General features: G+C 37.5%; 1 long non-coding RNA gene across 1 annotated transcript; it reads left to right on the plus strand.

Moving 5' to 3' along the window:
- The first annotated feature begins 5727 nt into the window (after nt 1-5727).
- LOC120528646 lies at nt 5728-24096 on the plus strand. Its single transcript, XR_005633581.1, has 4 exons — nt 5728-5954; nt 18683-18885; nt 22415-22517; nt 23413-24096. It is a non-coding gene; the product is annotated as an uncharacterized LOC120528646 (long non-coding RNA).
- The last annotated feature ends 1113 nt before the right edge of the window (nt 24097-25209 follow it).

A 25209-nucleotide genomic window follows, 5' to 3' on the forward strand; every position in this document is an offset into this window, starting at 1 on the left:
GAAACTGGAAACCTTTGTAACATGACTCCTGAACACTAAGTTCATGCTGTGTGCTTATAGGATCAATCCATGAATCCATGAAATGAAATAAACAAACTGGTATTTAACCTTAAGTTTCGGAGAACATTCAGACGCTGGAAATATCATGAGAAATTTTCATATTCTCTTAACCTGATTTTCCACTTAAATATTAAAAGTCAAGGTAAAAGAGACCAGCTCAGCTGATTAGACTGTAGTTTCAGTTTTGTGCTGGTTATGGAACAAGAATAACAAGAAATACTTAGAACACCTAAAGACGTACTTGTGGGACTTCAAGACTGACTAATAATCCATCCCAAAATTGCCCACACATGCACATTCTATATTTTATCAGTGTTCAGATACGCCATGATCTAGTGGCTAGGGGCTTTGAAACAAAAAGCTGCTGGTTATTCCTAACCACTGACTTTGTGACACTAAGCACATTTTGTAAACTGTTAAAAGAAAAAAGGGAAAAGTACATCCTTACAATATATGGTAATGAATGTAAAGGCAGTTACTGTATATACTCGGGGATAAGTTCTCCCGTCGTGACTTGATTTTACAGTATAATTTCTGGTATTTTATAATGTTGGTAAAATGCGGAAAACTCAGGCTATTGGTCCAAGAGATTATGATATGCTAACGCCCACCTGAGAGAGTAACCACGGAGTACACTGCCTTTTTTTTCTATGTAGGTGCGGCAATGCGCTGTATCAGAGTGTGCTCCTCACCTCTTTCACACTATTGTGCCTACATGACCACACGGTAATACTATTCTGAAGCAACGTTTGCACTGATTTGTGTTTTTTGTATCTCACACCCTCATACACCTTTATCGTAAGAGCATCCCATATCTACAATGGAGCATTTGATCAGAAGAAAATATGAAATTGGTAACTGCGCTGTTGCAACAAAATTCGATGCGTCTGAGAAACTGATGCAAGATTGGAGGAGGCAAGAAGATGTAAAATAAATAAATAAATAAATGTCGCATTTTTGAATGGGCGTATAAGTCAGGGTCTGATTTTATGACCGAGTTTTTGGGTTTCAAGACCCGACTTATATGTGAGTATATACGGTAATCAAAACCTGGACATCAAGAATACTGACTGGGCACACAATTTAAACCCAGGATGCCGGATGTCAGGCACTGCACCACTGGGCCTCTATTTGAAATCCCTAATATCAACTAAAAATAAGAACGTCTTGCACTTTATATCATAATTTTTTACACAGAACAGGCAATAACTGTAAAAATAAGTAAGCTAAGGTTTAGCAATTTAACTCTATTAATTTGTTGTTACTTACTGGAAGAATCTCACAAGTTCAGCTGCATAAGGTCTGTGTGCCTTGAACCAACTAGGTTACATTTAAGCTGGCATGGCTACCCTTGCTACATGGAAAAATAAACTGGTATCCCACAAATAATACAGAGCAGTTTTCATATGGCTATTTCAGTGAAGGATGTGTAATCATTTTTCTTGAACAAGCAGCAGAGTAAAAATATATTTCTGTATTTCTATCCTAAACTTCCGACCTCTAAAGCTACAGGATGGTAACAGAGACAGACACAAGCTGCCAAGCTGCTTTTTTTAACTCAAGTTTGTCAACAACCTAATGACACTTTGGGTCCAAGTCGTACTTAACTGTTTTCATATTACATAACTACATTTAAGGCTGAATCTGTTTCAGGCCAACAGGGGTCAGTGTTGAGGGCCATATCCCTTTTTTTATTTACAGAAACGATTGACATGTAATAATCAGGTTACCTGAATGTGCCTTGAGAATTATATGTATGTGCACTTTTATGGAGACAAATGTGAGAGAACTTTTATACATTTTTCTTGTATGACAAGTTGGAGTTATACAGTACATGGTTGGCCTTGAGTAAGCTAATCACTTAGAGTTCTGTTAAAGCTATTAAATGTTTGAAGTGTTGTCCATGTGTCAACTATATTTGTTTGTAACTGCATAAGAAAGCTGACAAACGAGAGGAGACCATTCGGTCCTTCAAGCTTGTTTATTTGGCTAATAGCTAATATCTTACCCAGATTCTTCCTAAAGGTTATCAATGTTTCTGCTAAAGCTACACATCTCAGTAATTGGTTGCACATTTCCGCAAATCTTTATGTAAAGAAGTACTTCCTGGCTTCAGTCCTAAATGCACTTCCCCTTCATTTCCACTGATGTCCTCGGGTGTGCAATTGAATCTTAAGTTGAAAGAATTCCACTGCCTCTACTTTATCAATATCTTTAGGATTCTGAAGACCTGGATTTGGTCCCCTACAGTCTCCAGCGCTCAAGACTAAACAGATATAATTCTCTGAGTCTGTCAGAGTATGTCATGTCCTAAAGTCCTGAATGCACAGTTGCTCACTTCTGCACAACTTCAAGTGCTGCGATGTCTTTTTGTCATTTTTGAAGCGTGGTGACCAGAGCTGAGCTCAACACTCCCAAAGTGGTCTCACTTATACATTACATCTTCTCTGTTCACAGATGGCTTTTAAATTCTGCTTTGATCCTTTGATTTCTATTGCCTTTTCTCAGTTCTCAGTTCTAATAATTGGGGTTTAAATCCTGGCTGAGTGATTATCTGTTTTTCCTTATCCTCTTGTGCCATTGTGCACCTGGGCCTTCCGTTTCTTCTTCTCTTTCCTGGTTAGATTCAGTTTGCCCTCTTCTCTCAGGACAGTTGAGGACACCTTTTTGTATGAAATCTTCAATTTCCTGGCAATGTGTCACATGGAATGACCTTCATTCAACCAAAGACTGATAGGTTTCTTGAGGAAGTTGTTTTGTTTTGCTCATTGTTGAGCTCTGAACTGAACTTTAGGAATGCCAGTACCTTACAAACCAAGCACATGGAATTTGCTTGCTTTATTCATCAGAATAGCTAGTTTCATCTGTATTAACATAATTCCCACAACTTCTATATTAATCAATTAGCTTTTAAACATGAATACATAAGGAAAAGCTAAAAGAGTTTACCATTAAGGCACTGAAGTAATGGCTGCTGAAAATGGGGCTTTGCAGTTATATGTGAATAACAAATCATAAATCAGTCATTCAGTTCAAACAGTAATATCCATTGGGGACATTAGCAATGCATTGGCTGTATGTATTAATCACTTTAATCATACCTGGATAAGAATATACATTTATATCAAAAGCATGAATATTTCTGAGTGATTCCAAACTTTTAGCATATAGTTTAGGATGCTGGCTATGCAGAGTGTTAAAGAAGAAATTTGGGGAATACTGAGGCAGAGAACACTATGATATAGCCTCATTCATTTTAGCACAAAAGTCAAAACTAGGGCCCTGATCACCAATCATGCATTTACACAAAGGTAACAATTTGTCTATTTTTCTTGTATTCTCCCAACATGATACTAACTAGATACAATTAAATTAGGCCATAGAATCATTCTCCTGTATAACTGTCACTTTTCATGCTTTATTGTAACAAAATAAATTCTGATTAAGTAAACTCAAATAGTTAATTAATTGAATTCTAGATAAACATACATTTAGTTTTAATCAGATGTTTTCACTACTAAATTATGGAAAGTCACTAGGGAAAATAAGAAGTTAAAGAAGCAGGGAAATTAGTTTTTTTGGATTAGACAGAGATCTGGGCAATAAAGAGCAAAACAAAACTGAATTAAGCTAGAACATTAGGCAAAATTCATACTCAAAATATTCATTGCAAAAGGTCCCCACAATAACGTTTTTTCATTTTCTCCTAGTTTTAATGTTTGAGGTGCATTTACAAAATGAATATATGCTACTGTATTCTGGAGAAGGGGAGCAATGACACAACACACTGTGTGATCTCTGCATTGGATAACTGCCAATGGCCATAGCAACCACAAACAACATGGCTGCAGTCATCTGAAAACTGCATCAAATGATGGAAGTCATCCATAATGGTTGTGTTATGTTAGTAGACTGTTGAAGATTTGAGAGACAACCAGGAGATGTTTAGTCAAATAAAGGGTGTAGATGCCACATGGGCTAGACGTGCATCCCAGCCAGAAGAAGGGATGATTCCTTACCCAGACAGGAGGCTCCTAACAGGCAGATAGGCATCCTGGCCAGGGATGAGAAGAGAATCAGACCCAGAAGGAAAGATTAGAAGGGATGGACAGACAGCCCACTGAAAAGAGAAGATGTTGCTGGGTTTTTTTTACTCCCCCAGCACACTAGATGGCAGCAGCCCTGGATATCAGTGCCCAGTGGGATGCCAGCAGGGGATGCCTGTTGGGATTACTGGGTGCTGCAGGGAGATAAGCTCCCTGTTATTGTGAACTTTCACGTGACCTGGAAGTGCTTCCATTGGGTAATCACCCTGGCACCAAAAGTACTCCCAGGTCCATAATAAAAGGGATCATACTCCCTTTTTCCTGGCAAGTCAGAGCTGGGAAGGGGTGGAGGGGGAGAGAAAAAAATAAAACTATAAACTAATTCATAGTAGGCATCAAGAGGATATCACGATTAAGAAAAACAAAATCCATAAATAATTTGAAACATATATATATATATATTTTTTTCGTATTGTGAACAGGGGGGGTTGAATGCACCCCAAGGCGACGCAGTCGCTTCTCTGAAACCCCCTCTTAAACAGTGATACAATGGGGAACAAATACAGGTTATTTTTTACCTCCTCTTTTCTCAATCAGCTGCTGGATTGCTGCTGCTGCCATGCCGTGTGATCTGCATCTCGTGCGGTGCTTTGAACATTTAAAAGTCTGTACAGCAGCTGTCATTTTGTCTCACTGCCTTGTATCTCTTCTCCCCCAGACATCCTCTACTCCTGTTGGGGGTCCCACTTCCAAGGCGTGACCCTGTGAAGAGGAATATTTTCTATTCTTTTAATTGAAAGACAGAACTGTCCCCTCCGACTACACATGGAGCTCAATTTACTCCTGAAAGAGACTTATGTATGTTTGAACTGTCTGAATAACGTTTCTGTTGTTAAAATCTCCTGTGGATTTGTGCAACTCTGTGACCCAAGCATGACAGTGTATGTGGATTTCACTTTCACCAAAAGACAAATCTTTTAATTCTCATGGATACGCCTCTTTTTTGGGAAGAAAGACTACTTTTCTCTGATGGCAACATGAATTAGACGATCTACAAGTCTCTGACTTAAAGTTTAAATCCGAACAATATATTCAATCTCTTTTCGCTTTTCCATTATTATTATATTATTATATTATTGTTACTGTCATTTTTTGGAGACTTCCATTATCTCTAACCTGCCCTGCATGTGTATCACACCAACGTTTTTGAATTCTTTACGACGTTCTACTTTGTCATTTACTGTTTGTCTCACGGGACATGAAAGTGTCTCTCTGAGAAAGTCACGTCTCGTCTCTCTGAAAAAGTTTTGTCTCATCCCAGGATTTTTTATATATATATATATATATATATATATATATATATATATATGCTGTATATACAGTATAAAAGGAGCAAAATCAGTTCTAAACATGTCAAGAATAAAGATATTGAAGGTGCCATGTACATTTTTTACCTCGTCATTTAGGGATGGGAGTGAGAATGTAAGTTTATTGTGCATTGTTATAGCATAGTATATGCAAATCTGGGCGTGTCAAAGAGGCCCTTAACTTCCTGTGTTCTTCCTGTGAGCCTTGAAACCTGAGCCACAAGCTAGTATAGTCTATGCTGGTTGCTGCATAAGAATGATTTCTTATCTGAATAACAGTATGTGAGAAAACAAGTGTTTCAAGTCTGTATGGAGACAAACTAGTTTACCCTTTAAAGTGGACCCAACTCCTGATCTAGCTGAGTGTGCAGAATGTTTTCTGTTTTTTTAAACTGTCCTTGGTGCTGCACTTCATCTCTACTCACCCAGTTGTATATGTCTCAGAAACTGCAATGATTTTCATCTGACCTCATTTGTGAAGGTATGTTATGGCTTCTGGGCAGCAATCTGTCACAAAAATACTGAAAGCACTGTATACCTCAATTTAACTGATTTATTACATGAGCTTATGATTCTGGTTTTGTCTATTGTCAAAAAATCGAAATTGTAGAAATGATTCTGCATTAAAGAGCCAACACAGAGGACTACACTGTATAGAAAGAGAGTAGGCTGCTGAAATATCTTTCTGGAATTTAAACACCCACAGACTTTTAAGCCACGAGATGCTTTTGAAGACCATTTACTTTATTGAAGAGAATGTAAAAATCATTGGTTTTTTTTTCTAGTGTGTGATGGCATTTTGAGAGTTTTTCTTTTTCCTTTTTTTGGTGTTTTTAATGTAATCCATTTGGAACATAAACTGAGCTAATTGATAGCTTTGCACTTTTCTCTTAGAATGAGGTCTGTCATTGAGGTGTCTGAAAGTAACTATTAATGCTTACTTTGTTGTTTTCTTGGCCTTTGTATTTAATGCAGAACTGCAAAGGGAGCAAATTTGGGGAATCTTCTGATAGGTTGCTAGGCTACTATGGACTGATTTGGAAGGTCAGTAAATACCAGTTGTACTTTCCTGACAGAACTGCTTCCCCTTGCTTATTTTGCAAAGAAAAGATACTTTCTGTTCAACTTTGTTTTAATCAAGGAGCTGACTGTGAATTCAACGAACAGTAGATTCGGGTAGATTTCTTTCACAATGCATGCTCTATTGCTTGCATTGAGACCAAAGAACAGAGAGTTCTTTCTACTGTCTCACAATCTTGGCAAAAACAATAATTGCATTGCTTTTTTTTTGCATCCCACCCCCTCAACCCTCTGCAAGGCAAAGTTGAAGCCTGTAGACCATATCTTTGTCTATGTTTCTCCATACGAATTGGCCAGTCCCTTGGAGTTGGTCCTAAAATGAAAGCAAGTGGAAGGGTTTAAAGAAGTGAAAAAGAATTAGCAAGTAATACATCTTACCAAAATATATAAGATACAGTATGCATAAAATAGACATTGGGGTAATTAGACATATTTGAAAATTGAAGGGTATAGTCTTTCTTTTTTACCTTGACCTATTTTAACACATTTAATACTTACCTGGATCTATGTGGAGGCCACAAAGAGATTACTGTTTTACATGTACTGCTTATTTAGTTAAAAAGTATTACTTAATAGGTTTAAGCTTCTTAAAGTCAACTGTCTGACATCAAACCATATTAATATCTTATAAAGCTGCTTCATATTTCTGCAATAGTATTTGTAAACTTAGTATTGGCACAATGTGTTATTACAAAATATTTAAACAATCCAAACTTTTGCAGTAGATTGAATTGTTGAATTTTTTTAACTATTAAATAATGATAAGTTAAAGAATAGTTGAAGCTACTGACCAGAAAGCAGGAGACCGAGGTGGATGGGAAGAGTTAAAGATGCTAAGATTTGCATTGGCTGTGACAAGGATGGATAGGATCAGAAATGAGTACATTAGAGGCTCAGCTCAAGTTGGACATTTGGGAGACAAAGTCAGAGAGGCGAGATTGCATTGGTTTGGACATGTGCAGAGGAGAGATGCTGAGTATATTGAGAGAAGGATGCTAAGGACAGAGCTGCCAGGGAAGAGGAAAAGAGGAAGGCCTAAGCAAAGGTTTATGGATATGGTGAGAGAGGACATGCAGGTGATGGGTGTAACAGAACAAAATGCAGAGGACAGAAAGATATGGAAGAAGATGATCCACTGTGGCGACCCCTAATGGGAGCAGCCAAAAGAAGAAGAAGAAGAAATAATGATAAGTTAATGCATGAATTCTGGCTACATAATGCAAATAGGGCGGCACAGTGGTGCAGTGGTAGCGCTGCTGCCTCGCAGTTAGGAGACCTGGGTTTGCTTCCTGGGTCCTCCCTGCGTGGAGTTTGCATGTTCTCCTCGTGTCTGCGTGGATTTCCTCCCACAGTCCAAAGACATGCAGGTTAGGTGGAATTGCGATTCTGAATTGGCCCTAGTGTGTGCTTGGTGTTTGTGTGTGTGTCCTGTGGTGGTTTGGCACCCTGCCCAGGATTGGTTCCTGTGTTGGCTGGGATTGGCTCCAGCAGACCCCCTGTGACCCTATGTTTGGATTCAGCGGGTTGGAAAATGGATGGATAATGCAATATTGAGCCGGGAAGAAAATGGTCTTTTGATTTTTAAAAATATCAACTCTTTTATTGGAAAGTAATGTTAACAATTGCTATATTCTTAATAAAAGTTCTAAATCAATTTATAAACAAAAAGGAGGACTTCAAGGACAAGATCATTTGTTTCAATAAAATATTTTTTTACAAGTTATTAATTTTAACATATCACACCAGTTGCATTCTAGTTAATTTTAAATAATGTAAGGAATAGAAAATTGTACTTTTGATGTTTAATTACAAACACCTATAGGAAGTGATGGAGCATCAAGTACCAAGCAAGTTAGGTTTCATGTAATTATCTACAAAAAACATTTATTTTAACTTTGGAAATATATTACTACAGCATAAGAGTTCACATTTAAAATACTGAATGGATAAGTATGTATACAAATCTTTTGTCATGCAGAAAATTATGATGATTTTCGATGGGTTTGACTACTATTGCACGCCACTGTATTAACATTAAATTGCACATTCCAGTTGGAAAACTGTACGATGTAAGAACTGCCTCCTTTATGATTAAGTATATTTCAAAATATTTATGAAAATGTCACTATGGTTTATAAAAGTTATCTATTAAATGCAGCTTTTGCAATAAAACTGAGTGCTTTGTGGTGCCCCTTTAAATCAATAAATGGTGAAAAGTTGGCAACTGAAAATTGAAGTATATTTTAGGAGAGAAAGGAAATGAAAATTAGAAAGCATCAAGAAGAATTTAACGCTCTTTTTCCAAGATGAGAACAGTAGGACAGAGCCTTTAAAAAGGCATTAAAAGGAAAAAAAGGAGAGCTCTCTTTGTAAATGGCACCTATGTACACATGCCATGTCCTAACCTGGTGCATATGTACTGGTATGATGTCAATTTGCTTACTGATTGTGGTTGTGTTGATAAGTGTGTTGGATATTCTATGCTGTGTTTTGAAATGAGTAATTAATATCAATCTAAATTTTAATGATGTCCACTTGTTTGAGTTTACTGATGGAAATGTTACGTATTCTTTTCTGTGTCTGAAACAGATTTCATGTTTCCTTAATGTGTGTGCATTGTTGTGTAATTGCATTCTGATAGCTATTATCTTTATGCGTGCAGTAGCTGCTCGTGTGTGTTCTTACATTAGGTTCATTTGGCAAAAATGAACAAACAGCATTATAGCACAGTGGTTAGCACTGCTGCTTTATGGTTCTAACTTTCTTGGTTTGAGTTCCCCATGCATATTTTGTCCATTCTTCTCATATCTTCATGTTTTACTCTTACATCTGCAGACCATCCTTCCTCTTGCCAAATGTACCAAGACTGGACAGTGTTGCTACGTTCTAGCTCCAAAGTTAAAGACTGATCGCCCTTTGTCAATTCAAACTGCACCCAGACACATATTTAGGTGTCTTTTGAAAATGCACCTTTTCATTAAACATTTTTGAGCTGTTTAGTTTCTAGCTGCTGTTTTACTAGTATAGAGTTTTAGAGTCCTGATTTTTGTCTTAGTTGCAGGAATAATCATATGGTAGTAGTAGCATGGTTTTTCTATCTTGTTCTCTGTTGCTTTTGATGCTTGCACCATCTAATCATTTTTGTGTGTATTATAACTTGCTTTATAAACCACCTTGGAGGAAGGCATCTGTTAAATAATAATAATAATAATAATAATATTATAATCTTCTTCTATAATATGTTACCGTGGCTGTTTTGTCCAGGATTTTAAATCACCTGTAGCTCGCAAACCTTTTCATCTATTGACTTGAAATTTGGTACACATATACCATGTGACGTCTACTATTTGCTTTCAGGGTGATGATTTTTATTACTCTTTTTATTTTTATTTTATTTTATTGTTGAATCAACTCTCGGCAGCGTGCAGCAGGGAGGCCGTGCAGCGCATGCACATGGGCGCCATTCTCATTCTCTACCACCTTCGCTAATCATTCTTGAGGTGGATTGAAGACTTATGTGCCAGCTTAAGTGAAAAATTAAAGAAAACGTACTAAGTAATTGCAACACAAAAACTAACTTAATCAGTTTTAACGCGAAAAGATGCCGACAAAAGAAGAGAAGCAGTGGGCCATTAGGGTGGAGAAAAGAAGAGCTGCTCACAAAGCAGCAAGCACATCAACCTCTGAACAAATGAACGCTAAACAGAGAAAGAGAAAGAGGATGAAAACTAGGAATGTTCAAGTCAAGTGCATTCACTGCACGTTATCGCAGTACGCCGTTACTGGTAGTAATAATAATAATAATAATAATAATAATAATAATAATAATAATAATACACCTCCCAAAACAAGCTGGTGATGTTAAAAGTTAATTCTGAATTGGAGAGTTTGGATTTGTGTGCAAACAGACCCTGACCCTGACCTTCACCCTGTCAAGAGCTGTTTCTTGTTTTTCCTCCAGTACTTGTAGGATAGACTTTTTCTCCCTGCAGATCTTAATTAGATTAAGTTTGACTGAAGGGCAAGTTATATAAATACATATTAATGTTAGAATACATTTAGGACATATGTTGTGGCTCACCTAGATTAATCTACTAAAAACTTAAAATAATTAATTTCAGACTAATGACATGGAATCATGAAAGAAGGTGCAGGTACAAGCTTAAGAAACCAGTTAAAGTTATTAAAAGTCAATTACCAGTATAAATGGAACATGAATACTAAATACACCGTCATGTAGGATATAGCAGATGTTTACATCTGCAAATCGAGGTCTTCTTCAGTTGCATCTACCTTTTCTGTTCCTAATGACATCACTTCCAGTCTTGGCATTTAAAGCCTTTATATTTTCAACCTTTCAACAGTTCAGCTACGGACTCCAACAGATGAACATCAGTGCTATTTCCAAAACCCATTTGCAGCCAGGGAAATTATGAGTGTGTCGAGTCTAATCATTTAACATCTGTTAGTCTTTCAAGAATGATCACCAAGCTCCTGAACTTGGGTCTTAGTGCCACATTCTGCAACTGGACTATGAATTTTCTAACTGTCAGATTCCAGGATGCTAACCTTCAATTCAAATGTCCTACAGGGTAGAGTACTTAGCTTCCTGTATTATTCTTTGTTCTTTAGGACTGTGTGGCCATAGGCACCTCTAAATCCATTAATAAATTTGCTTATGACACATATAATGGTTCTGGAGCAACGATCTCCCTTATAATATCCAAAAAACCAATGAGACAATTGTTAAGTTCTTGAAGGAGGAGGTAGGTGACACTCCTATCTAACATTGACAGAGTTTCTGTGGAGTTTGGGTTCATCACTGGAGACTAAAGTGAGCGCAGTACATCTTGTATATATCATCAAGAAGTCTGGTAAATGCCATTGCATCCTCACACATCAGCAGAAAAGTCATATGTCCTCATCTATGCTCACCATCTTCTCTAGGTTTCCATTGAAGTCTGTGCCTACTGACTGCACGGCATCCTGTTATGGAACCTGCTCATCTCAGCCCCACGAAGAACTAGTCACGTTAGAATATTAGTGAAACACATATCCTTACTATTCAGAATATATATTGTATAATACACACTACTTTAGAAAGATAAGCAGCATGATTAAAGACCTCTGCCATATTGCAAAATTACTCCCCTTCCGCCTACTTTATCAATCCACTAAATTAATGGACACTTTTTACCTCAGTCCATTAGGTAACTCGACTGCCTCTTGTACTGACTGCTGCATTACTACATTGCATTATGTTTTTTATGCATATCATGCAGTATCTGTATCCATTGTATTATTGTATATTGCTTCCATTGGTCTGTGGGAGATATGCAAGTAAGAATCTTACTTGAATTTGAACTTGAAATCAATCCCACTGCCTTTTTCTGTAAAGGAGGGTCCAGATATTGCTAGAGCCTTGGATGCAAGAGTAACTATGCAAATTTCATCCTGGCTGAGGAACACTGTACACAGCTTTCTACTCTCTCAAGGATTCTAGAGGGTTCATGGGAGTATGCTCAACCCATTTGTATGTGTTTTGTGAACTTGGAAAAGGCTTATGACTGCCTCCCTTAGGGTGTCTTGTGGAGTGGGTACTTCAGCACTATGGGGGAAATAGGACTGCTGTTGTGGGCTATTCAATCCCTGTACATCCAGAGCCAATGCTTTGTTCACATTGACAGCAATAAGTCAACCTCATTGCCAGTGGGTGTGGAACTCTGCAAGGCCCTCAATCACTGATTCTGTTCATAATTTTAATGGACATTCTAATAGGCACAGCCAAGGTGTGTAGGGCGTCCAGTTCAGTGATCTCAAGATCTCATCATTTCTCCTGCGGATGATATGGTCTTGCTGACTTTATTGGGCTGTGACCTCAAACATGCACTGGGGCGGGTCGCAGCCAAGTGTAAAGTACACAGTAGAAGGATCAGTACCTCCAACTCTGAAGACATGGTTCTCAGCTGGAAAGGGGTGGCATTCCCTCTCCAAGTTGGGGATGAGGTGCTGCCATAAGCACAAGAGACTTAAGTATATTGCGGTCTTGTTCATGAATGAGGGATGGAAAGAGTGAGAGATCGACAGGCATATTAGAGCAGTATCCACAGTTATGTGGAGATTGTACCAGTTAGTCACAGTGAAAAAACCGATGTACATTCCAATCCTGCCCTATGGTCACAAGCTTTGGGTGGTGGCCAAAAGAACTAGACTGTGGATACAAGCAGAAATGAGATTCCTTTGCACAGTGCCCGGTCTCGGCCTTTGAGATAACATGAGGGGTGCTCTTTCACCTCAAAATGAGTCAACTGAGTTGGTTTGGGGTTCTGATTAGCATACCCCCCAAAGACTTACCTGGGGTGGTGTTTTGGGCAAATGGGAAGAGATCTTGGGGCAGATACAGGACTCACTGGAGAAATTACATTTCTCAGATGGCCAGAAAATACCTCAGTATCACCCCAGAGGAGTTGGAGTAAGTGGAGGGAAAAAGGAATGTTCTGGGTATCTTTGTTCAGAGTGCTGACCAATGACCTGGATAATTGGCAGGAAATGGATGGATGAGTGGATAGATGGTTACAAGACATAATTTGATTGCAGAATTGATGGTTATTGTAAACACGCACAAATTATGATTAAAGGATATGATGAATGGACAGTTGGATTCAGATATGAATCTACACATCAGTGAGAAAATACTATTCCTCAACATTGTTTTACAGCGGGATAATGAAAAGGAAAACAGAACATTGAAGGATGAACAAAAATATTCACAAGCCTTGCCGGGCTTCTATTTTTGGGCAAATAATTCAGAAGCATTGTTGCAACAGAAGCAGTCTAATCAGTAGATCTAATTAAGGTACGGTAGGCTCATAAAAAAGCTTCTTCAGTTTTGGATTAAATTTCTCAGAAATACCCTATCATTCCACAGTTTTGTGGCGCTGTAGATAAGGCAAAAACTCTCACAGCAGTTGTATTTATCTTACAAACTTTCTGAAGACGATTTGAAAATTTAAATGTGTGCTCTGGAATGTATTAATTAATAAATTCTGTTCCATCTTTGGAGTCAAATCCATTACAAATTAAATATTTGAAAGTAGCCTTAACCATAGCTACAAGCCAAAGTGCAGGAAGGTAGTTATATAGTCATACTTTTCTATTCTGAATTACTTGAAAGATATAAATACATTTAAATCATGCAGGCAGTGTGGCATAGTGGTTAAGGCTTTGGACTTCAGACTCTGAGATTGTAGGTTCAAATCCTATTACTGATGCTGAGTGACCATGAGCAAGTCACTTCACCTGCCTGTGCTGAATTGGAAAAAAACAAACAATTCAAACCAATTTAATCTCAAATGTTGTATGTCACTTTGCATTAATTCATTAGCCAAATTAACTAATTAAATAAATCAGTAATAAATAGAACATTGTAAACAACCTGGAAATAAGGTACAGCAACAATCAATTTTGTTGAAATGCATGCATGTTTTCGTAAGTCTGAAAAAGCAGGCCTTACATGCAGCAGTAATATAAGCTAAATGATAAATTATTTTTCAATTTCAGCTTATTCATAATTGCCTAGTGTGCTATACAATAAATAAAATGAAATGCACAAGCTCACATAAAATAAATGCTTAATTATAAACAGTTAAACAGAGGCAGAAGTGCCAGCACAGGCACAGAGAAGTAAAAGAAAATGGAAAAGACAGAAGTGGCAAAAGAAAAACCACTGTGACAATTAATTACGAAGCAATGTAAGAGAACAAAGGGAATTTTATCACTCAACAAGTGTTATACATCAATAAAGCAGTTGCTGACGATGCAATTAAAGAAGTACTATTTGTTTTAAATAATAAATAGAGCTGAGCTTCATCAGTATACATACACCTTTATATGGTATTATAACATCTGGTAGCAGCTGGCTCCTCTGACATCTGATAATGGGTTAGAAGAGGCTAATAGAAAGTGGATTTTTAACACATAATCCAAGACTTCAGTAGGAATTCTTGAAGGAGCATGAGGGACTCAGGCTGCAATCTATATTGGGAGAGAGATATTGACTCCGAATTATGCTAGGGATGACAAAGATCTCATGTTTGTTATTTTTATGGTGTCTTCTATTACCCTGAAAACGGACATATGAAGTCATTAAATGCTTTGATTTGAATAATATCACGGAGCTAGAGTTTTTACAGTGCTTCACCTGTAACTGGGAATCAAAAACCTCTGCTTAGCCATCCAATGTCTTGTTCACAAAAATGTAAATAAAAGATAGGTGACACGGTAGTGCTCTTTGCCAAGTCCAGAGTACACCCTTAAAAATAAAGGTGCCAGAGTGGTTCTTTAGAGTGATGTCATACAATAACACAAGCTAAGTTCAGGTTTTCTTAATCTGTTATGTTCTGCTAAGTAGCCTACCATGCATCAAAGATTTCAGGTTTTTTTTCCGCATATTAGGATGTTTATCTAAGGACAAAGAACCAACGTCATATGCAAGAACCCATCCCAGAATGAAGTGGTGTTTTGTCAAGCAATAGTTCAGAGAGGATCCACACAACCCAGAAAAGAACCATAAAGTGCCATTAAGGAACCCTTATTTTTAAGAGGGTAGTCAATGATAACAAATAAACAGGTATTGACATACACTATTAAACTTTAAGAAAAAAATCTCCTAAAACAGTATTCTTATTAAAAAATGCACCCTGTAATTCAAAGAATACTGCTTGAGATATCTGACTGCTTTTCAGCAATGACACCAGCTGGAGCGGAACTTCAGTTTTAATCTTATTTCCTTTGGGAGTGTCTGTGCTAACTCAATTGCACAAACAGAAAAAGGAAGCATTTCTTTTTGTTCAAAGTTGTGTCAAAATGACATTCACACATATGTCAACTGCAGGAAAGAAAAGATCTAAAGAATGGCCAGTAATCAGACAATTATAGAACATTCTTTTTGTACAGACGTACTACCGTACATTTTACGTAAAACGGAAATAACATTATTTAACATCTATTTATAGCCACATTGTACTTATACTGTATCATCTGACATTTACAGACTGACCCAGATTAATGTCTTCATTTTCTATATAGTATATTAAAAGCAGATGACATTAATAACAGAAACTGACAAAGCACGTGTAAAATAGGGTGAATTGTGCACAGCTATCGTTGCGATCTTGACATAATATTGGCAGTCACATTAATGTCAGAGGTAAAGGTTAATACAACTGAGTGTTAATATGATACAAAGCAAATCTGATAATAGTTATGTTAGGAGTTTCAGGATTTAAGGAGTTGTGCCTCTCCGCATGTAGATACTGCATGGCAATATACTTTTTTATTAATCTGTGGATGAGCTCTGAGCCTGCCTTTATTTGGGGTGTGTTGTAGAATACAGAATGTGAAAAGTAATATTTTTAGGTATTTAAGTCAATCTTTTCATTTTTAATCGCATTAAATTCACCGCTAAGCCATGGGAAGCCAGTGCCAATCCTGGCAGCAATTACCGAATGATAGAAAAGGGAGAACTGTCCCACGGCAAGAAACAAGCAGGAGCATTCACGGCAGAATAATTTAGAGTGGAAAGTCAACTTGTCAGCATGTCAGAGGAAAAAAGAGAGTCTCTGAGGAAACTGCAGAGAAACAAAGAGATCATGCAAACACTACAACAAAAGCACTTCAGGGTGTCACATAACAGTCTTACTTTAATGTGAAGCATAATTCTAAATTTTTAGTGTTTTTAATTTTGCCTTATTGGACTGTACAGAGAATCTACTTCCATTAGTTTTCTGGGCAATGCATACTGTTCGTTTTTTTTGAGTTTTTTTTGTGTTAGGAAGAGCATGTGCTACAATGGCCTCCGATTTTACTAACCATAGCTGGTTAAATGGTTTCAGTTAATTCCTTACTTACTCTGTCTTCAGATTTATATTATGTTCAAATTTATATCATTTTTCCTGGCACAAAATTGCTTCAAGTTTCTTCACTGTGGTACTTCTCCCTGTAATACAGTGTAGATGATAGGACAAAAAAGAGGACAACGGTGTATTTTCCTTTGCTCTATTCTCAGAAATGAACCAGTAAAATCTGTATAAAATGTTCCAAACAAATAATTAGCCTCAATCTGAAGAAAATTTGTAAAGTTACCTAATTGTATATGTCAGAAAACAGTACAATGGCATGTTTATCCAGCCATGGATAATCAGACCTGGGTGGCCCGTATGGCTGTTAAAAGTTGTTAATAAAACATATTATTTCTGCTGGTTGGTGTGATGGCATAGTGGTTAGCACAGCTGCTTCACACATTCCGAGCTTTGAGTTTAAACACTTTTTATGTGGAGTTTGCACATTTCCTTCTTGCTTGCATGGGTTTTTCTTCACAATATTTCAGCGTGTGTTTGTGTGTGTATTTATTAGGTGAGCTGGTGACTCTGTATTAGCTACTTATGAGTCGCGGTTTGTAGTAAATAGCGGTGAAATCAAGCACAAAAAGGCTACATCCACATGGCTTCTTACTAAAATGCCTCCTCCCCCCATTTCTCCAGTCCGTGCATTTTAAAACACCACCGGGGTTTTAGGAAGAGAGTAAAAGAAAATAAAAAAAGACTTGATGCAGAGAAAAAAGTAAAATTCTAAATTTGCTGTTATCAATTCAGGAGCTCAATAGAATAATGTAACTGAAACGTAATGATTAATTTGCACATTTTAATGAATGATGCGCCAGAAGTCAGAGCAAGTTGGCTGCACGCGAATGAGACATGCTTCAGTCTGCTTTGAATCTTTCTTTCATTTTGACTACTGCATAACTATATGTCATAACAGCATGCAGAGTCTAGAAAACTATTTTTGCTTATATACCATGTTTTAAAACGAAGTGGCTATTCTGCCATGGCATGTCAGAGCAGACTATACTTTCTGAGAAGGTTGGCATCCTTCAACATCTGCAGTAAGATGCTGCAGATGTTCTACCAGATGGTTGTGGCGAGTGCCCTCTTCTACGCAGTGGTGTGCTGGGGTGAAAGATGAAAGACGCCTCACGCCTGGACAAACTTGTTAAGAAGGCAGGCTGTATTGTAGGAGTAAAGTTGGACAGTTTAACATCTGTGGCAGAGCGACGGGCACTAAGCAAACTCCTGTCAATCATGAATAATCCACTGCATCCACTGAACAGTGTCATCTCCAGACAGAGAAGTAGCTTCAGTGACAGACTTTTGTCACTGTCCTGCTCCACTGACAGACTGAGGAGATTGTTCCTCCCCCACACTATACGACTTTTCAATTCCACCCGGGGGAGTAAATGCTAACATTAATTTTATTTTTATTTTTTTCATTTTTAATTACTATTTAATTTAATATTGTTTCTTTGTATCAGTATACTGCTGCTGATTATGTGAATTTCCCCTTGGGATTAATAAAGTATATATCTATCTATCTATCTATCTATCTATCTATCTAACTATCTATCTATCTCATGTAGGCATTTTTGGATCAGGTTAACAAGACCACCACCATTCTTTTCAGTTCAAAACTACTGGTCCTAATTTGAGAACTGCCTTCATGAGGAATGGGATTGGTTTAAGCATTGGTTTAAGCAAAATGTACTAATGATTGTCTCCAGACGTACAGTATATATATATATATATATATATATATATATATATATATATATATATGTCTGGCCCAGCAAGACTAATGAATCAGTGTAGAATGTGTGGGCAAGCGTGCCTTGTGATGGGTTATTGCCTTGCTCCTAATGCTTCAGTGTCGTGAGTTCCTGCTTTAAAACAGGAAAAATCCAGTTTGGAAAATGAATTGACATACCTGTTAATCACTGTGTCTAGCACAGAAGCACACTATAATATCACTCTTTCATGGCCAACATAGATTTAATTCCTGAGCTAGTCAATGTCTGGTTGGAGCTAGTACATTCTTTCCAGTTTCTCATGAGGTTTTATGAAGGCATAGACTTTAAGTTAACTGATGAGTCTGTTTCACATTGTTGCTATCACATACTGTCACACATGAGTGTCTGAGGATCAGCTTCTGAACTTTGCTGATGCATGCAGTACCACTCCAGGGAGAGAGGGAGTACTGTTACTAAGACTATCATCTCTTTTTTTCCCTCTGCACTAGCGAGGAGACACACAGTGAGGGTACCTGAGCCCCACACACAACAACCCGGGAAGCCCCACCCCTTCCAGTCAACGCCTATAAGTGTGGATGTCCTTGGAAGGCGGTTTCTCAGTTGGGCACTAGACCCACTGTATGTTGGATGTTCCTGACACAGACTTGCTCAAAAGAGCTCACTATTAGGAAATGCCAAGTTAGTCTACAAGGTAATTTGCTTGTCTTTTTCAGTTCTGCTTTCTGAATAATCACATTAAATGGGTTGGTATCCCAACTTTTTCGTTCTTCTCTGCTCATTTCCCATTGACAATATAAACTGTACTTTTTTTATCTTTCTATAAAAACTAATAATAATTCTTTGAATTTATATAGCGCTTTTCTCACTAATCAAAGCGCTCAGCAATTGCAGGTTAAGGGCCTTGCTCAAGGGCCAAACAGAGCAGAAAAACTGATAGAATAAATAAAGATGATTATACTAGAGGTTCAGTATATGTTACCTGAGTGGCAGGCACAGTCTCTTCATCAATCATACAAATTCACAAGTATTTTGCAGATATGTCAACGTTATTTACATCATTTCATGTGATATAAGGATTTTTACTTAAATCTGAAATAGCAAAGCATGTTGCAAAGCTATTGTCTGGCATCTGAAGCTGTTTCTAAACATTCCCAAAATCTAAAGTGAAGAAAATGAAGAAACACAATCCAGACACAGTACCTTTAATATAGCAGAGGTCAAAACCAAGACATCCAAACAAGAATCATCAATCAAAAAATCTGGAATCAAAATCAGAATGTTTAAAAACTCCATTAATGCAGTGCTCACAACTATATGAATGCTCCGTTTATAGTGCTGGGACAATCCCTCAGATTCATAATCATGTAATCCTGCCTCATAGGACTCCACTTGATGGAGTCAAGAAACATAAGTAAAATGAAACCATCTAATATTAACATAAAACAAAATGGTAAAGTAACTAATAATCATGACATTAATAAAAAAAAAACAATCTGACAATATCATAATATGACATATTATAGTTAAATAGCAACAAAAAGATTAAATAAACAACACATAAACTTGAGCCAGAGCATCAACCTTGGCTGTCCCAGTAACACAAGGTAAGACCATCATTTCTAGTGAATGAAGAATCAAAGGGAGCCCAATGTAATGCCCTGGGTACCAGTAGCCTTGGCATGTTCTGTCTACTGAGACATAGATTATCTTAGCCGAGGATGGACTAGGGCAAATGAGGACACAAGAAACAAGTCTGGTGCAAAGGTGCATAGTGCATTTATTTCAATCAATCAAAAGTCAAACCTTGTTTAATAAGTGTAATAAATAATCCTCTTTTAAAAGTTAAAAAACAATAAATAGATTCACATAAATATGTTAAAATCAAGAATAAAAATAAAGTCAGAACTGGAATAAATTCTTCTTGAGCCCTTGTGTATTTCTCTCTGTCTTCCTCATCTCCTCTGCTTACCCTCAGGATCTTTTAGCTGGCAAGCTTGGTCCATGTTGTTTGACTTTTGTCTCAACTGTCCCACCAGAATGCTTGGCACCCAAATTCTCATCCTACCACACTTCTTCATTGTCCACTGGACAATCCTGGGAGCACGTGGCTCCTGTTCCCTATGCTCAACATGAGCGACCTGCCACCAGAGTACCATTCCTCTTGCTCCCCAAGGGGCCTCTTGACCGCCTCGCCTCCTCTGCATTGCACCAGCTCAATCACCTGTTCCTGCTCTTCATTTACCTCTAATCTTTCTTACTCTATTTCTCTGTTTCTCTTCTTCTTACTTAGACCCTTGGAAACCCGTCGAGCACTAATGAGCCAATTCCACAATTAAAACCTCTAAGACTGCACAGCTTTCTGCCGGCACACACCTACACTCACATAGTCTGAACAACACTGTTTTTAAAAAAACCTGGCAGCCCCACAGACCCATGGCATGCTAGATCACACCCAGGCAGGAAGCTGGTATTATTTCTCTGATTAGCTCCAAGCTCCAATTTGCCTGACTTGTAACAGCTGGGATATGGGACTACAATGTTTGATGTGTTGGTAACACTTTAGTTTAGATACTGTACATCTGCTCAAAGGTAGCTTAACTGAGACATGTTTCTCTGATATTGCATATTTGAGGATAAGACCTGTGAATCTGTTATATTTATAATTTATTTTCACAGCATATCAGTATGCCACACTGCAAAAAGTGAATAGCTACTTTACTGATGTTTCATAAATGTTAGTAAGACCAAAGAAGGTTTTGTTAACGTCTCATTACATAACAGCATATGAATAATAGGGGCATTTTTGCACTGCCTACACTGAAGCTTTACTGATGTATTAAACAGAAAAAACAGTAGCTACAGTATGTGCAATTATTTTAATATAGATATTGTCTTTTGTTTTAATATCCACCATTATGTTTATGTTTGATATCTTTGTGGCATATAACTTTGAGTGTGTTATCCATGATATATTTGTAGTGGTTGTGACAGATAGGGGGCAGTATCGCTCCCTTGAACCCCTGTCCAAGACTCCAGACACCAGGTAAAAATCCAATAATTGACTTTATTCTCATGCAACAATGCACAAAGCACCCTCTCCTCCATAATACTCATATAATAAACCAATACAATAACAATAAACTCTCCACCACTCCCAGACGCGTTGCCCTCCTACCACCCAGCTCAGTTCGCCGTCTGGGAGCTGTCACAGTCCTTTTAAAGTCCCTGACTTTCCAATCCCCAATTCATGTGATCTTCTATCACTTCTGGTTCAGATCAAAAGTCCTTTTCTTCAACCCAGAAGTACGTCACTTCTGTCGTCGCTCTGCCTATGACGCACTTCTGGGTTATAGGGCACATATGACTCTTTGCTCCTCCCTGCAGCTCCCTCTTGCAGCCCCTGTGGTATCCAACAGGGCTGTGGATAAAAACTCCATTGTCCATGATTCTCTGCTGGTCTTCGGGGCACCTCCATACTGCAGGGAGGGCTCCATCTGGCGGCCTGGGGGTATTGGCTGGGATGACAAGCCGGCCATAGACCACATGGTGTATACAACAGCACTCTTTATAAAACTAAATGTAAATTTTTCTAACGCTATTTTATCCCTGTAGTAAGATTAAAGTGAAGATTAAAATTATTGCTGTTTCATGGCAGTTCCAATTCTTCCTCTGTGACTTTTTGAACTGCTCAACCACTTCCTCAGAGGGATTTATTTCTAAACATTTAAATTTCTTCTTATCCCATTTTAAAAGATTGGTTTTCGGTTACCATGGTCAATACTGACATGGCTTTGCAGAAGGAAAAGTTCTGTATTATGCATGTGGGTGAAAATGATTTGTATGTTTATAAGTATTTAAATTCAAATGAGTGACAACAATCTCAATAAAATGTCTTATTTTACAAATATTGGAGAGTTCCCAGATTTGACAGTCATTTCCCAACTCAGTCACAGTCACAATCCCACCCAGTCCTACAAAATCTAGCCCAATATTGATTAGTCCATTCCAAGCAAGAAAACTGTAACTGATTGCACAATTGGTCCTTAACTTGCATGAATGGGTGGGGCCAGACAGTAACATTTTGAGAGTATTTTTCCAGAATGCCTATGATGTGGGTGTACAACTCACAGTGTGAAGCCTTTAAATGGATTATTAAAAATGAAAAGAGAACTAAGATGAGAGACCATATGGCTCTGTGTGTTGCATTTTTTTTCTTTCAGGTGAAATAACATACAGTAACAAACAATGAAGGGCTGAGTCCACATGCATCTGCAAAAGAAAAAAAAAGTTTAAAGGTTATTGCCATGCCAAAAAAGAAAGAAGGTAAGAGACACCGTATTTTAGCTATATAGCTTTCATCAGGTGTGTCATTGGAACGTTTGGAGCGTAGAAATGAACTTTTAACTTTTTTCATGATGAAATAACAACACATTTTGTTCATGGTGGACGCATCCTTTAAAAAAAATCACTACCAAATGTATTTAACAGTTTAATACTTAATTTTAAATGTTGCAGTCAAGTAAGAATTACTTGCTGACTATGCCGCAAGCTTTAACCTTTATATTGTCTCAAAGAACAGAAGTAATCGATTGTTTTAGATCTATATTACAATATTTTCTCAAGCCTTCTAATACATTTTTTCTATTTTTTAAAAATATTTTACATTTTTCCCAGTAGTTTATAAAACATGATCCAGCAGTATTAGAGGTACTTTCTGTACTCCAGTTCTCTGCATTCAAGTTTTGGAAAACCATTTGTGCTTTTCTGTTTTATCGGCTGTAATTGGTTGACACCCACTGTATTGCCCAATTTTATCAATAACTGGGTAGTATTAGCTGTGACTGCAAGATCATTGTTTGAAGGAGCTGAAAGTCTCTGTGAAATTGACAGGTTTTAAAATTAAGTGAAGGGGATCATGTGACACTTCACTGTCATGGGTTGGAATGAAAAATTACTGCTTTCATAGGCTAAAGACACATGGAAATGCAAATCACGCACAATTTCAAGAAAAATAGCCCAAGATCAAACAGTAACACCCAAATAATTTTTTTCACACACAACTGTTTTTTAAAATAGCCCAATTAGGTGTAAGGCCACCTATAATGGCAAGTTCTGTCAAACTATTCGCAGGAACACTCTTTAAACAAATTTGATTGTAGTTTGTTTCTTATTAATGGAAGTAATGCTAATTTTCTCCTTTTTCTTTCTGTTCACTCAGTGCTGGATCTGGCCAACAACCTGGAGGGTGCCCAAGCCACTTGGAAACAGAAGGGCTATTGTAATTTGGCACCGACTTCGACCCAACCATTACTTCCCCACATGATGGCCAATCGTCAAAGCAATGGGTCTCAGCCTTTGCCTGCAACTCATCCTCACCTCTCCTCAGAGCAATGTCTGCTGCTACGAGGAACATTCTAACCCGACCACTGATCTTGCCCCACCGCTGCTTGTTTTCTGTGTCTGTGTGTATTGAAGTGGTAGCCCCCATTTAAATACATACCCTGACTGTTCCTGTTTTGATTGAAGCCTTTGGATTGAGCATCTTCTCTGAGGTGCAAGACATCATGCAGTGCATGTGTTTCATGCAGTGCTTAGATATGTAACTACATGCTCCTGGATCACTTTCTTGAATTAGTATTATAAGAAAACAATATGTTAAATAATCAGTTAAACAGTTCAAAAATATCTCTACCAACATTTCAGTACAAGTAATTTCTCTGGAGCTTTAGCACTATCTCAGAGGCTCACAAAAGCTGGTTCTATTATATTTCTAATTAGAAGGTGAGTCTCCTGAGAGGCAAAGAAAAATAATCTCAGATGCATCTCTGTATCTTACCCTAAATATTTAAGACATTTTGTTCTGTTAAAATACATTGTATTCCTGGATGAAACATTTTGTTAAAGTAAGTGAAATCTATACAGCACATTTTTTCATGTCATCATTATATGTTTAATAACTGCATAAGGCATATGACTATAGTATTCCCAAGCTCACACCGTGAAGAAAGTAAAACAATTTAGCCATTTATAAAAACAAACCTTATTCTGTAAAAAGGATGAAAAGTGTATTACTGGAATGGATGATCCTTATAGAAACTGAGAACCTGTGGAGGTCATACATGCAGTGCTATGTTATTGAGGAGCTCAGTGACTATCTGAGAGGGGAGAATAGTGCTGAGGAGGAGGTGGAGGGTTCTCAGCTGGTCACATTTACTTTGCAGAATCAGTAAGAACACTTCACAGATATTTGATGTTCATGAGCTGAATAGGGTTGTATTTGGCATAGGTTACTGTATATAACAGGACTCATACAAATTTCACAAATACAATGTACACATGACTCTGAATAATTAATCTCTCCCTTCATAACAATCTAGTATCTAAGGAGCCTCATCCTGGTTTTAGGAGCAGCAAACCTAGTCAGATGAAGCTACCCATGAAATTCAAATATTCACAGTTTATCAAAGGGCTCAAAGTGCTCATTCTGCATCTGTGTCTTTACTGTTCCTGTTTCAGTGTTCATTACTATATACAAGTCACATCACAAACTGGATGGGTACCTATACTATGAGCTGCCATGGGTGACTATAAAAACAGCAAGCATGAAAGGAGTTGAGGAGCCTCATCCTGGTTTCAAGAGCAGCAGACCTAGTCAGGTGAAGTTACCAGAAGATCTCCATACAATTCAAATATTCACATGTTCATATTTATATGTTACTTGTAATTTTCATTTGAAGGTTATGACTCTTACTGTGGTTTGTTATTGTTTCAGAGCCTTAGCAATGACTTTTTATTACTTTTCAGACTGATAGATACTAACAGATAGTTATGACAAAAAACACAGGCATCTTTCAATTTGCATACAATTTTGTATAACTGACACTAAAATTTGTTATTTTGCAAATCTATGAAAAACTGACTATGGGGAGTGTTTGGAAGTTTAAAGTTTTTTTTTTTTTCTGGAATGGAAAACCAAGGAATGCTTCTCCCTAAGGCCTCGTTCACACTTCAGTTT

Source organism: Polypterus senegalus, chromosome 4 (assembly GCF_016835505.1).
Source record: "Polypterus senegalus isolate Bchr_013 chromosome 4, ASM1683550v1, whole genome shotgun sequence".
Taxonomy (NCBI): Eukaryota; Metazoa; Chordata; class Cladistia; order Polypteriformes; family Polypteridae; genus Polypterus; species Polypterus senegalus.